We start from the raw sequence: 13,754 nt of genomic DNA, 5'->3' as shown, positions 1-13,754 counted from the left end.
AACCTGTAAACATGAAGAGAATACCTTTTGTATGACCAAAACCTAGTCATAAGCATGATATTGACATCAACATGCAAAATTTGTTTGTCGAATGATCAACCAAGGTGGGTGCAAAGACTCGCACAAGCTCATGGGGTGAACCCGAGTGCATACAGACATCAAGTAAAACTCTCAAAGGAGGCTTCGAAATTGGATGCAGGTGAAAATTTTGTAGGGTGTTGCAACCGCTACAACATATTACAAGTTTGAAGATGTGTCATTTTCCACAAATTTTAGTTAGAGTTTTTGAGAAGTGTAGTAGAGGGTTAGATTGAAGATACCAATTACTCTATATTATCTTACATGGATAGGCTTTTATGTAGATATTGCTATTTTCAATATGTTAGAGAATGTTTGCAATTCGTGTAATATGTTCCATATTTCCTATCCTTGGAGGTTATTTACCACATGTAGCATCTATTGGCTTGCCAAGATCATCAATAACAAAGCTATTTCAATATGCTACTAGAATTTTCCCTAACAAATCACACGTTTGGAATAGGTGATCAATAAAAATGGTATTATTATTTTCTAAGCATTAGCTTATAATACACTCCACATAATGATGTTGCATATTGTTGAAGGGATACTCGAAAGAAAGAAATAAAAAGTTTTATAAGTGTTTGAAGAGCACAAAATCAAACCAACTCCTACCAAGAAACTTCATTCCCACTCTTTAGCAAGACTGTGATAGATTACACTATATTTAAATGATGAATTTCCAAAGGAGCTATTAACTATCTATATGTGGTAGGGAGAACATTTACAATAGAAGAAATGATCAATAACTCAAACAATTTTCTTGTGATGTGATGTCACTGAGGAGAAGTCAAAATTTGTTGAGGAAAATCATGATTAGGAATGTTTAAGGATGATGAAGTAGGTTTTTGTAACACCCCTATGTCTTTCTTTTTCATACATGGAAATTTTTAGATGTTGAAATTATTATTGGACTTAATGGCTATCGAAGTTGGGATGTAAACTAGGTGATGATGTAATTATGTTTTTTTTATTAAATAAATAAAGGATGTTGCTTGATATTATTCTAGATAGAGAACTAGAGTATTATAGTATTCTTGAAAATTCATGAAATGATGCTAGTGGCTAAAGTCCTCATGTTGGAACTTAACTAAAGGTCTCCTAAAAATTCCTAGGAAGAAGCTATTAAAAATAATCAAATAATGGGAGAGAAAGATTATTTTAATCATTTAGCTCGAAAGAAATTCTAAGCGGGGTGAAAGTTAGTATAAAGTGCAACAGGAGAGAAAGGCGTTCTTTAAAGAAAAAGAAAATAATCTTTTTCAAAAAACTAAAACAGAAAGGACTAGGAAAAGGGTGGGAAGGCCTTAAAGAAGGACGCTACTAAACATTCACTAGGAAGAATATATAATAGAAACCACACAGGAAGAAAATTAGTTGTTGATTCCTGAAGGAAATAGGCACTTAGCCCGAAAGGAACTGTTAGAAATAGTTCATGGTTGGGTGGAATTTTCTATGTTCCTAAATAGTCCATAAGAAATAAATATGGTTAAATGAAATCATGTTTATGTTTTATTTTTGATTCTGAATTTGTTCAATGGTATGTAGTGAAAGAATAAATATAATGTTACACATTTGTACACAAATGTACATATTATAGTTCAACGTGCATAGTGTAATTGTTCTTTTATATCTTAATTTCGATTGTATACAAATTACTATATGCATGCACATAAGAAATAATTGTTAAAAATAATTACAAGTGATGTGAATTATGATTGCTTGGTATACACTTATAATTAGTTCATAGAATGAGACCCAATAAAATATGCATGGTTGAGTTAATTCATATCTGAACCATTAGATTTTAAATCTCAACTATGGATAGATACAGACAATTAAGCAATTTCACTAGAGGTATAAATTCTAGAAAAGGGAAGGAATAAGAAGTTCAGTATCATATCATAAGTTATATTTTATAGCCATTGAAATAAAATTAATAATATGTGCATAATCTATTGAGAATATGTATTGTCCAGTTTATCATTGAAATCTTTTTAATTAGAAAAAAAATATATTGGTGTACATGAGATTCTCTGGGTATATTCTGATGCTTTTGCAAAGTTTACGTCATTTTTTAAAAGGTATACTACATATAGAAATAAATGAATGCATTATTGTAGAATATGTTTAACTCAGTTGAACCATATAAGAATTTATTTAGTGAGTACAAATTAAATAAATGTAGAATGGAAACTTAATTATTCGTTAATTTAAGAAAACATGGTATATCCATTTTATTACTATAAATTAAATAAACAAAGTCTTCGAGTACAATGCATATTTCTATGCAAGCACCTATGAAATAGACTGTATAGGTTCGGTAATTTTTGTTATTGATTCTACAAAATCTAGGCTATAATAACCTTACATTAATTTTAAATCAAAAGATATTTAGAAGTAACAACACAATGATGAAGAGATGGAGCTTTATTAATAATTTAATCTAGTAATGAAAATTTTGATTACAGGGGCATACAGGAGTTAAATTTCAGATGCAAGTAAATTCATGAAACATACAAAGAATTCGTTATAGTAGTATACATGCATGAGTACTACTTTGTATAAGTAAAATTGTAAAAATAGCGCAGAGTTCTAGACATAAAGTAGTATGAATACGTAATGGACAATTCGTTATTCAACTAAGAAATCAACAATAAGTTGAATAATTTATTGTAATTTATATTTGAATACCCCTAGTCATTAGATTTGGGATATAGATATATGCATGCATGCATGTGTGTGTCAATCTCCCATTATAATTACAATGCAACTCATACAAGCGATATAAAAAGAGTGAACTTAGGATATATATATATATATATATATATCTATATATATATATATATAGATATATATCGTTTTCAATATAATAAAATTGAAGGAAAAAGGGGAAAAAAATTTTCAACACAATTTATACATTTTATGCACAAGATTTATATAATTTCAAATATGGTAAATGTTAGGTCCGTATAATACTAGTGTAGCCCCCACATTGTTATTGTTGCGCCATTATATTATTTTTGTTATGTACGCCCTACTTATATTGTGACCCCTAAGACTCTTATATATACCAAGAACTCTTCATTTATGATATGTAAAAGGAATTTTCTCCCGTGAAGAGGCTTATTTGTAAGTCATTGATCTATATTTTGTTTTGTTTTGTGATCTGGTTACATAGAATCTCTTATCAAGCCTCTAGATATTAGGTTTTGGCTGCTTAAAACAAGTCATCTTGGAATTTTCACTATAAACTTCTTTTTATGAGGCTTTAGAACCTGAAATTATGAACACATGGACAAGACCTTGGTGAAATTCATGTAAAAATTTAAGATCTTGTTTTCTTATATTTTCTGAGATATGTTCCAAAGACATTAGTGTTTTTGCATGCTCCAGAATTCAATCTCAAATAGGTGGCACAGGGAAAATCATCTTAAATTTCTCTTCAAGGATCATATTATAATTCCATAAAATTTTCTTGAAAACTCACTGACCATAGTTTCTTGAGAAGGAATCTTAGGTTTGAAAGTTAGAACAATGACACATAGTAGTCTGTACAGGCTTTCAGTACTGAATGTGTTCATAATCAGGTCATCATGGGAGATTTCATATAACTTTATCTTGAAGAATCGAATTTTAGTATAACTTGTTGGGCTAAAAATAGGACACATAATGCTACCTCAAGACTAATTTTTAGATGTTTAGAGGCTGAAATTACAGAGATACAATAGTTTTAAGACTGAGCCCCTAAAAGTAAGAAAAAGACATGTATTTTTTTAAATTCTCGTAACTTTTGTTCGAAAATTCGGTGTGAAGTGATTCAAAGGGAATATTTAAATATATATATCATTATTTCATTCTAAAATTCCTCGAAAAAAAAATGGATACAACTAGTAATCCAAAAAAAGTCTCTTCTATAATGCATGACGAAGAGGAAGAAATGCAACATGATATATCAAAATTATGAGACCAAGTGAAACAATTTTTCCTCTCCTAAAGAGCAACAAAAAATGAATTGGAAAAGATGACAAATGCTAATATGAATGGATTGAAATGGACATGGATGGTTTAGAGGAAAAAATAAAAATGGATATATAAGGTTTGAAGGATGGTATAAAAGAAGAAATGGAAGGTTTGACAAAGATGCTACAAGAACTGCTTCCTAATGGTGATAAGTTATTGCATGAAACTCATGATGAGAACAAAAGTAATGTGAACCATGATTTTATAGACTCTAACTTTGGGTTTAAGCCCAACCACATTCCAAATATCGATTTGAGGAAGTTTTATGGAAAGTATCGGGTAACATGGATACTATAGATGGAGAAATTCTTTGATCTACATGATGTGAACCACACACGAAAGGTACACATTGTGTCATTATATTTACAACCAAATCAATTTGTATAGTTTAAATGGCTTTGTTCTCGTAAATAAGTAGTCACTTGGACATTTTTTATTTAGGAATTACTGGCACATTATGATGGTACAGAGAGAAATACCTTCTTCAACCAAATGATAAATCTCAAACAAAAAGGTTCATTTGGGGAGCACACTGAGGACTTAAAAGAATGAATATAAATCTAATTGATATTATATAGTAGCATCTAATTGATTTCTTCTTAGAGACTTTAAAGGATAAAATCTAACATGATTTTCATCCTTGGAAACATAATTCATTGGAGAACACATTCAGGGTGGAAAGAGAAGTTGAAAGAAGAACTATGGCAACAAGAAGGTCTACCACTCACAACTATAAATATGGAAGTCTTGCCACTCTTATCTTCCCACAACCTACAAGGTTGACACCACAAAACCAGACAAAAAAATAGCAAAAGGGTAGGGTTAGAGTTGTGATAAAAAATACACTTAAGTTCATAAGTATGTTGAGAAGAAATTATTTTACATAGATTGTGAAAGGGAGGAAGAAAAGGAATAAGAATCATCAAAATAAAATTATATACATCAGGAAACAACCCCAAGGATTGAAAAATAAGAAATGAATATGACTATATATTCCAATACATTGGGAAGAATTACGACTCCTCAAACTCTCAAAATAGAAGTATATATCCATAAGAAAAACTAATAGTGTTGATTTATTCAAGTAGTACTCATTATTTTATCCATTGTAAGATTCCCAAAGGATTAGAATTTATTTATGTATCCAACACTATAGTGTCAAGTGATGGTTGGCAATCGAGGAACTATAAATTGCTCAGAGAATTTCCACAATATCAATATAACTATGGGGGAATATGTATTGAATATTCCAATTCTTCTCATTCTAGTGGGTAGGGTGGATGTTGTATTAAGATTCCAATGGTTATAATAATTGCGGATGATATCTTTTAACTTTTATGAACTTTTGTTCAATTTTTTTGAAAAGGAATGAAATTGAATTAAGGGGTATCATAGGGAAACCTATTAATATAATAAGATAGAATGGAATGACAAAGCCTTTTATAAAGGAAAAGCAAGGGTAAATTTCATAATTATGTTTGTTAGATGTTCAAACATCTAAGTCATCCATTTCTCTACATCTCCAAAGAGTCCTTATGACCATTCAATATTTGAGAACCACAAACGTCTCCCACCTATTCGTGATCATGGTCATGCTATTCACTTCGTTCCAGGAAGTTTTTCTCCAAACATTAGACCTTATATATACCCCTATGCCAAGAAGAGTGAAATTGAATGTATGGTCGTAGAAATTCTAGAAGCAAGTATAATTCAACCTAGACAAGGTTATTTTTCTTCTCTAGTAGTGTTAGTTCACAAGAAGGATGGATCATGGCATATGTTTCTGGATTATAGACAGCTCAACAAGCTCACTATTAAAGATAAGATTCCCATTGGGGTGAACTACATGGACAAATCTACTTCACCAAGGTAGACTTCGTTCAAGATATCATCAAATTATAATGAAGACGTAAGACCTTGTGAAAACAACATTTAGAACTCGTGGTGGTCATTATGAATTTTGGGCATGCATTTTTCCTTAATAATGCACCTTCCAAATTTCAAGGTTTGATTAATTCCACTTTCAAACCCCTCCTTAGAAATTTTTTGTTAGTATTTTTTGATGATATACTAATCTATAGAAAGTTTTGCAAATGGCATGTTCAACATGTTGAGAGGGTGCTCAAACTATTGGAGGAGAAACAATTGTATTGAAAACTCTAAAAATGACTCTTTCAGGGTAAGGAAGTGGAATATTTGGCACATATTGTATCACATGAGGGTTTTAAGAAAGACCCTAACAAAATTAAAGCCATCAAGGAATGGAAAGTGGTATTATGGTAAGTTCATTAATAATTATGGGAAGATATTAGTGCATTTAACACCATTATTGTAAAAATGGTGCATGTTTTTGGACTCCATAAATAAGTAAGGCCTTTGAACATCTTAAGGAGGCAATGTGTCAACCTCTCATATTAGCTACACTAGACTTCACAAAAACCTTTATTGTGGAATACAGTGCCTTGAGAAATGGGATTAGTGTTGTTTTAATGAAATAAGGAAGACCCATTCCTTTTTAAAGTCATTCAATAAAGGGAAAGTATTTACAGAAACCTATTTATGAGAAGAAAATGTTGGTAATCCTACATGCAAAGAAGAAATGGTTCACTTACCTAATGAGAATACACTTCAAGGTAAAATCATATCATGATAATCTTAAATACTTCTTATAAAAAATATTATCTTTAGAATAGAAATAAAAATGGGTCACAGAGATGTTGGATTATGACTTCGAAGTAATCTTCCAAAAAGGAATGGAAAATGTTGATGTAGATGTACTCTTAAGAAGGGATAAGGATGTGAAAGCATTGTTATGTTCCATTTCTATTATCCAACCTGATTGGATAACTAAAGCAAGGAAGGAATGGAATAATGAAGAGGTATGGAAACTCATCCAAAAGTTGTAGCAAGATCCTAGTGCTTCTGATTCATTTATTTGGAAAATTGATCCATCGTGGTAAATTTTTTTCTTATATCTATGTAAGAACTCCCAACTTAAACAAAATGTTCTTTTGGAATTACACACTTCTCCTATAGGAGAGCACTCAGGATTTTTAATAAATTACACAAGGGTCAAGAAGGATTTTTTCTGGTATTGCCTAAAATATTGTATTCAAAATTTTGCGGTGGAATGTTTGGTTTTCCAACAAAATAAAGTTGAGATTGTTAGGACCCTAGGTCTTTCAAAACCATTATCCATTCTAATTTAGCATTGGGAAGAGGCCTCAATGGATTTTATCACAAGTTCATCTGAGTTTGAAGGGAAGAATGCCATTATGGTGATAGTTGATATAATTATCAAGTACACACACTTTTGTGCACTATGTCGTCCTTTCAAATCTAGTATAATCGCTACTGCGTTTGTGAAAACAGGTCAAATCATGTATGGAAACTAAAATATTATTGTAGTTGATAGAGATCCCATTTTCATTAGAAATTTTTGGACATAAATATTTTCTTCTCTTGGTACTCAATTAGATGATAGATCATCTTATCATCCACAATCAACTCGGAAAACTAATATAGTGAGAAATGATTGGAAGGATATATTTGTTGCTTTGTATATAATCAAAAAACATAATGGATCCATTTTTTACCCCTGGTAGAGTGATGGTATATCACTTTCTTCCATACCGCAACAAAAAAAACCCCATTTATGGAACTTTATGGATATCATCAACCATCTATCACTTCAACTTTAAGTGAGAATTCTAAGGTTAAAGTAGTGGAATATGACATCGAGCATCCAAAAGAAGGTCTCCAACTCTTAAACGATAACCTAACTCTAGCACACAAAATCAAAAGAAAAAACAAGGAGATCAACATCATAGTGAAATAACTTTTGATGTGGATGATTAGGTATTTTTACGAATACAACCATAAAAACAAATTTTCCTCAAGCAAGTTGAGAAGGATAATAAATTATCACCCAATTACTATGGCCCTTACAAGGTGTTGTAAAATATTGGTACTATGACATACAAATTGGAGTTTCCTTGAATCTTCACGAGTACACCCAGTTTTCCTTCTTTCATGCTTAAATAAGGTGATAGGTTAAAAGATCCCATTTATAAATATATTGCTAAAAAAATATTAGGAATAAAAAATCATATTGGAGCCTCCAGCAATCATAGAAACAACTATATAGCAGTTACAAAACATATCAATTTCAATTTATCTCTTTAAGTGGAAGGATTTCCCTATTGAAGACTCCATATGGGAGAATGAGTATTTTATTTAGAATCATCCCAAACTAATAATGCATTTAGGAAAACACTTTTTTTAAGGAAATGGGCATGTTAGGTCTCTATAATACAAGTGTGACCCCCATATTATTATTGTTGTGTCACATAGAAGCCTATTATTGTTATTTTTTTCCCCTTACATTGTTATTATTACAGAATCCCTACTTATATTGTAACCCCTTAGACTCCTATATATACCAAGGACATATTTTTAGTTGAATCATCTAATAACTACTCATTTATTTGATGTAGAAGGGGGTTTCCCCCTCGAAGAGGCTTATTTTGATGTTGTTGATCTATGTTTTTTTTTTTTTTTTTTTATTACATAACATAAACATGGTAGAAGGAAAGGCCCTCTTTAATATATTCCAAGGGACTTATATCTCCAAATCTATTACATGTATGTATTTAACAAATATTATTATAAGATGAGACAATAAAGTAGTAACTTTAATCAGTTACAGTGCCAATATATGTAAGGAAAGTTGGTGGTTCGGTGAGGCTGCAAGCAAATGCTACAAAGTATAATCTTGTAAGGTTTTGAAATAAGGGAAATAACAATGAAAAACCAAATTGGGATTGGGTTTAACTTATAAATGTATGCCATTGAAAGGTTGAGAAACTGCAGGAGAAAACATACAAGAACAAAAAGTTGAAATTTTACTTCTAGTCATAACAAACATATTGTTGTAATCTAACAAAAACCATTGTCTTATTGAATCTAATGCATATAGCCAAATTATCCAAGCTATAGTTAGGGCCAAAATTTTACTATGCAATCTGGAAGAGGTTGAGAATTATTCAGATGAAAGGAAAAACATTTGGGAGGAAATATACATGTTGTTGAGCATGAAAATGCCTTCTTCCCAAAACTGAGTTCACCTACAAATATGAAGTTAAGTTAGTGTGCGAGGAAGTAAGAACGAATTATTCGATTGGCTCTTGTTTTTTGACAACAAGTAAAAGAAATATTGAAGGCTAAAATCAAAATGAAAGAAACCTTCTAAAGAAAATGAAGTGACCTTAGCCAAAATAATGTCATGGCTTACTTGATTCTAAAACCCTCGCTTATTATAGAAAAGTAATAGAAAATTGAAATTCCATAATTCTTCAGGATTCTCGAAAATTCCAAAAGAGAATATAAACCACATCCATACACTTCCTTTATAAATGAATGTAGCCAGGAAATTTGGCAAGGATTTTAGAAGAATCATATAAACCCAACTTTGTCTCCCTGCTACAAAAAAACGCCAACTTAAATTCCATCGAAATACCATGAGTGCAGTCGAAGGACAAGAAAAATGAATAAATATTACCTCATAGTAAATAACGAAAACTGTTGAGAAAAATTGGAGGAATGTTCTAAAATTTGTCTGCAAATAGGGAAAAGCTTGTATTATAAATCCTTTTAATGGTCAAGAGTCTCAAACAAAAAGAAGTATTGTATTGAAAACTCCGGGTATCATCTCTAAGATACTAGAAGAAGTTATGAAAAGTTTATCTTGAAGCCACAAATCAAACAACACATTTCTTCTTCATGTGAAATTACAAATAAGAAACTAGAATGTAATATATTTGTTTTATAGATACCTACTATGAAAAAATAAACTTGAATGTATTGAATTAGAAATGGAATTACTAGTGTAAGTTTAGGCACCCAATCCTATTTTGAGTGTTACAAACATCCGATACAAAATCTTGTAGATGTAATGGAGGCCACATGGCCAGGAAGACCATCATAAACTATGATACCATGAGAACGCAGCAAGGTGGTGCTTTGGTTGAGTGAAGAAACCAAGAGAGGATGAAGGAGTTTGGGTAGTGTAGGTTAATTTGATTAGTTTAAACCCTAATCAATCTCCAACCTCCGATTTCACAAACAAAAATCTCCACTATCGATAATGCGAAGTACAAAGAGGCATGTTGATTCACATGAAAATGTAACATGTGGCCTATAATTATTAACTCCAAGTATAAATATGGGTCAATTAATAAAGCCATGTTCATATATTCCATATGAAAACTGTTGAGTATGGACGTCACAGTTGAAAAGGTATGAACAATTAGTGTTAATATATGTATTGGAATATGAGAACGATTTATAAATAATTTGGGTTAGAGAATTTGGATCATCAAAATTATGAAAAGGTTGGGTCTTGCTGGAAAGGAATGTCACAATTATAAGGTGTAAACCTTATAGTTACAAGAACTAACATAAATCGTTCAATATTTTAATGCCATACAAGGTAAAAGTTATATTCCAATGTATAATGAAATTCAAGTATTTCATTAATAAAAATTTAACTAATATATGATGAGTTCAATGATGGATTGATGGGCCCTAGTATTGCAACAATAATACTACAAATCCTAAGGCTACCAACATAATAGGTGTCGACATTATGTTTGGAACATGCAATGTGTCCTTTTTGTGTTGATTTAAAACAAGGAATAAATCTATGATGTGCATAGACCATTTGCAAGCTCAAGAGGGTAATGCAACAAATTTAAATCCTATTATAGCTAGACAATAAAAAAAAAATTCAAGGAATATTAATGTAATATACTCCTATGCTATTGAATTCATTCTCAAAACAACTAATCCTAAATATAGATATAAATTGCAATGATCAAAAGAAGAGTTCCAAGAGCTATTTGATCTCCCTCAAGCTTGTTTCCAAGGCCCGGTAGACATTATGGGTGGGTGAGAAGAAAATATTATCGGTAAGGAGAAAATCTAGTTAAGTTCCAGTGGATTATATGAGGTGATACAAGATGTTAAAGGATTCCTACAAGATTGCTATGAGATGTTACATGATTACATCCAAAAGAATTCTAAGCACTATGGAAATGATATGACGTTGGGTAAATTAGGTGGAAGGATGTATAATATTTAAATGGACCCTGAATAACATATATCTACTCAATGTCCCATCTTGCACATTGAGAAAAGTAAAGCTAATTGTCTCAGTAACCAAATTTGTAAAATATTGAACTAGTAAGCTAATCTAAGCACCCAAATACTTAAGTTGATCAAGTGAAAATGATATGGGGTAAATTTTGTTATTAATATGGATTTTTTTATGATTCAATACTAGTTTAATGAACTTGAATTAAACTCACTAACATGTGCTAAAATTTATCAGAAGTTTATTACTAAAACCAGAAATTTCAGGAAAATGGACTAGTAAGCCAACCTAAGTAACCAGATTCCTAAGCTAATCAAGTGAAAATGTTGTGGGATAATTTTTTTTTATGTTGAATTCTTATAGGACTCAATAAAAGTGGAAACAACTAAAAATATCTTTGTTAACATTTGCTAAAATGTAGCAGAAAATTACTACTAGTTTCCTACAAGAAATTTCTAGAAACTCCACATTTGTGAACTAGTAAACCAATCCAAGTAGCTCAATCATGGATATGACTTTGAAAAGTTTTTATAATGGTGCATCATTTTTTTTACTCTTTAAATAAGCTACAAAAAAAACTCACATCAATCATTTAACCAATATAATCTATAAAAAAGGAAGCACGAATACTAAATGTAGAGATAAGATATGCAAGTGAAAAAGACATTCAAAGAAGATAATGAAATTGTAAAATAGATCTATGAGGAACCTAGGATGGCTAAGTCCTATGAAGTAATATGAGCCTTAGAATTTGAAATTGTAACCAATTTGTTTTGTTAAAATCAATTTAAGTACATTCATTCAGGAAATGAATGTAGAGTGGTTAAATAATAAGTTTCATTCACAAAAGACTAGAAAATCGAAGCCCCTAGAGGATAATTCTAATTGGTAATTATAAAAATCAATGGGAAAGAATCCTCCTTGAAAGAAGACATATTTCCCCTCCAAAATCCATCAAAAAGTGTATCTAGTTCCCAACAATAGCAATCTTCATTTAATGACAAGGAACACATTCCTAGATTTTCTTAATCTCTATATCTCCGAAATCTCTTCAATAATTTCATATTATCCTACTCATTTATTATCCAAACTTGGTTTATCCTATAGTAGGGAGAATGGCCCTATATTATCTCATCTTCTAAATCTAATGAATCCTCCCAATATGCAATTTTCTCAAAACCTTTCTAATGACGATATTAAAGCTAAAGAGTCATTATTAAATGTAGGACAGAGTTAATATATCCTTTATGTGCCTAAGAAGTTTAGATGGGCCTAATTTTGTATCTAATTTGGATGCCCATCTATCGTAGTGACTACAACACCCTTCAAAATTATAGCCTGCATCCAATTTCAGAGCAAACACTCGAGCTCATCTCATGAGATCATGTCGAGTCTTTACACCCACTTTTCTTGACCATTCATTGGACATATTTTAGCATGTTTGTCATAATTTCATGCTTGCAGTCTTGTTCTGGTTATGTTCAAGGTCTGTCTTCATGTGTACAAGTTTTATTTTCTATGTAAGCACTTGTCGCGCTCACACACAAAGTTGTATGCAATTTCGTACAAGTGTCATCACGATCATTCAATGATCTATCTCAAGTGTCACACTTATCACTGTCACCCTTTGGTTAGTCACACTGAGAAAATGTTTTCTTGTTGGTTTGAGGTGTCTTGTTATCGAGTCATGTTGAGTGTCTGTTTGCAAGGTCATGTATAAACGAGTTCACTCACTAACACACTTAACCATTTTTCTGAATATCTATCAACCAGACCACCCTCCATCAGTCGGACCCCCACTATGTTGTACTGCGTAGTCTTAGACCTGAGTGACCAAGTATTGCTACCCAGAACTGCGTGGAGCTTGAGGCTGCCTCCTAGGAAGTCTGCATTCTGCAATCCTGGAATTGACCTGCATGAATATAATCTGGAATAGCACAAAAGTTTCCAAGAAGCCATCTCAACATGCACTACCCGCAAGCCTACCCATCAAGCCTCCTGCTAGTCAACTAGATAATTTGACCAGGCAGTGATCCCACGCGTGAATCCTCCCAAAAATTACGTAGAAGATGTTAGAATGTCTGCATGTATTAACTGAAGAAATTTTGCCAGACAAGAGGTACAGGAACCTACTGCCTATCACTGCACTATCCAGCAAGCTTCCGCAGCTCACTCCCAACCTCCCATGAGAATTTGTGCAGTTTCCATTGCCAGTGCTCCCAATTGCCTACACTACCTTCCCAGGGAAAATTATGCAGTTCTGCCTCCAAGCTAAGCCAGATCCCGTAGAATTTCATTGTTGGCCCGGACAGCTCAACCCAGACTCCCAGTGACCTCTATGTAATTTTTCTTGACAATGCCATAGACCCCCAAATCTTGGCTTGAAATGTGCTTTGCACAGTTTCAAAGCCTTGTCCTCTCTCTCGACCACCTACACTTGAAAACGAATGATGATGCATCATGGTAGACTAGGGGATTTCTAGATTTGATGTCATCTCAT

Source organism: Pinus tabuliformis, chromosome 8 (genome assembly GCF_031772625.1).
Source record: "Pinus tabuliformis cultivar Carrire ecotype Pingquan chromosome 8, CPIR1, whole genome shotgun sequence".
Taxonomy (NCBI): domain Eukaryota; kingdom Viridiplantae; phylum Streptophyta; class Pinopsida; order Pinales; family Pinaceae; genus Pinus; species Pinus tabuliformis.
Note: the sequence above shows the minus strand (reverse complement) of the source record.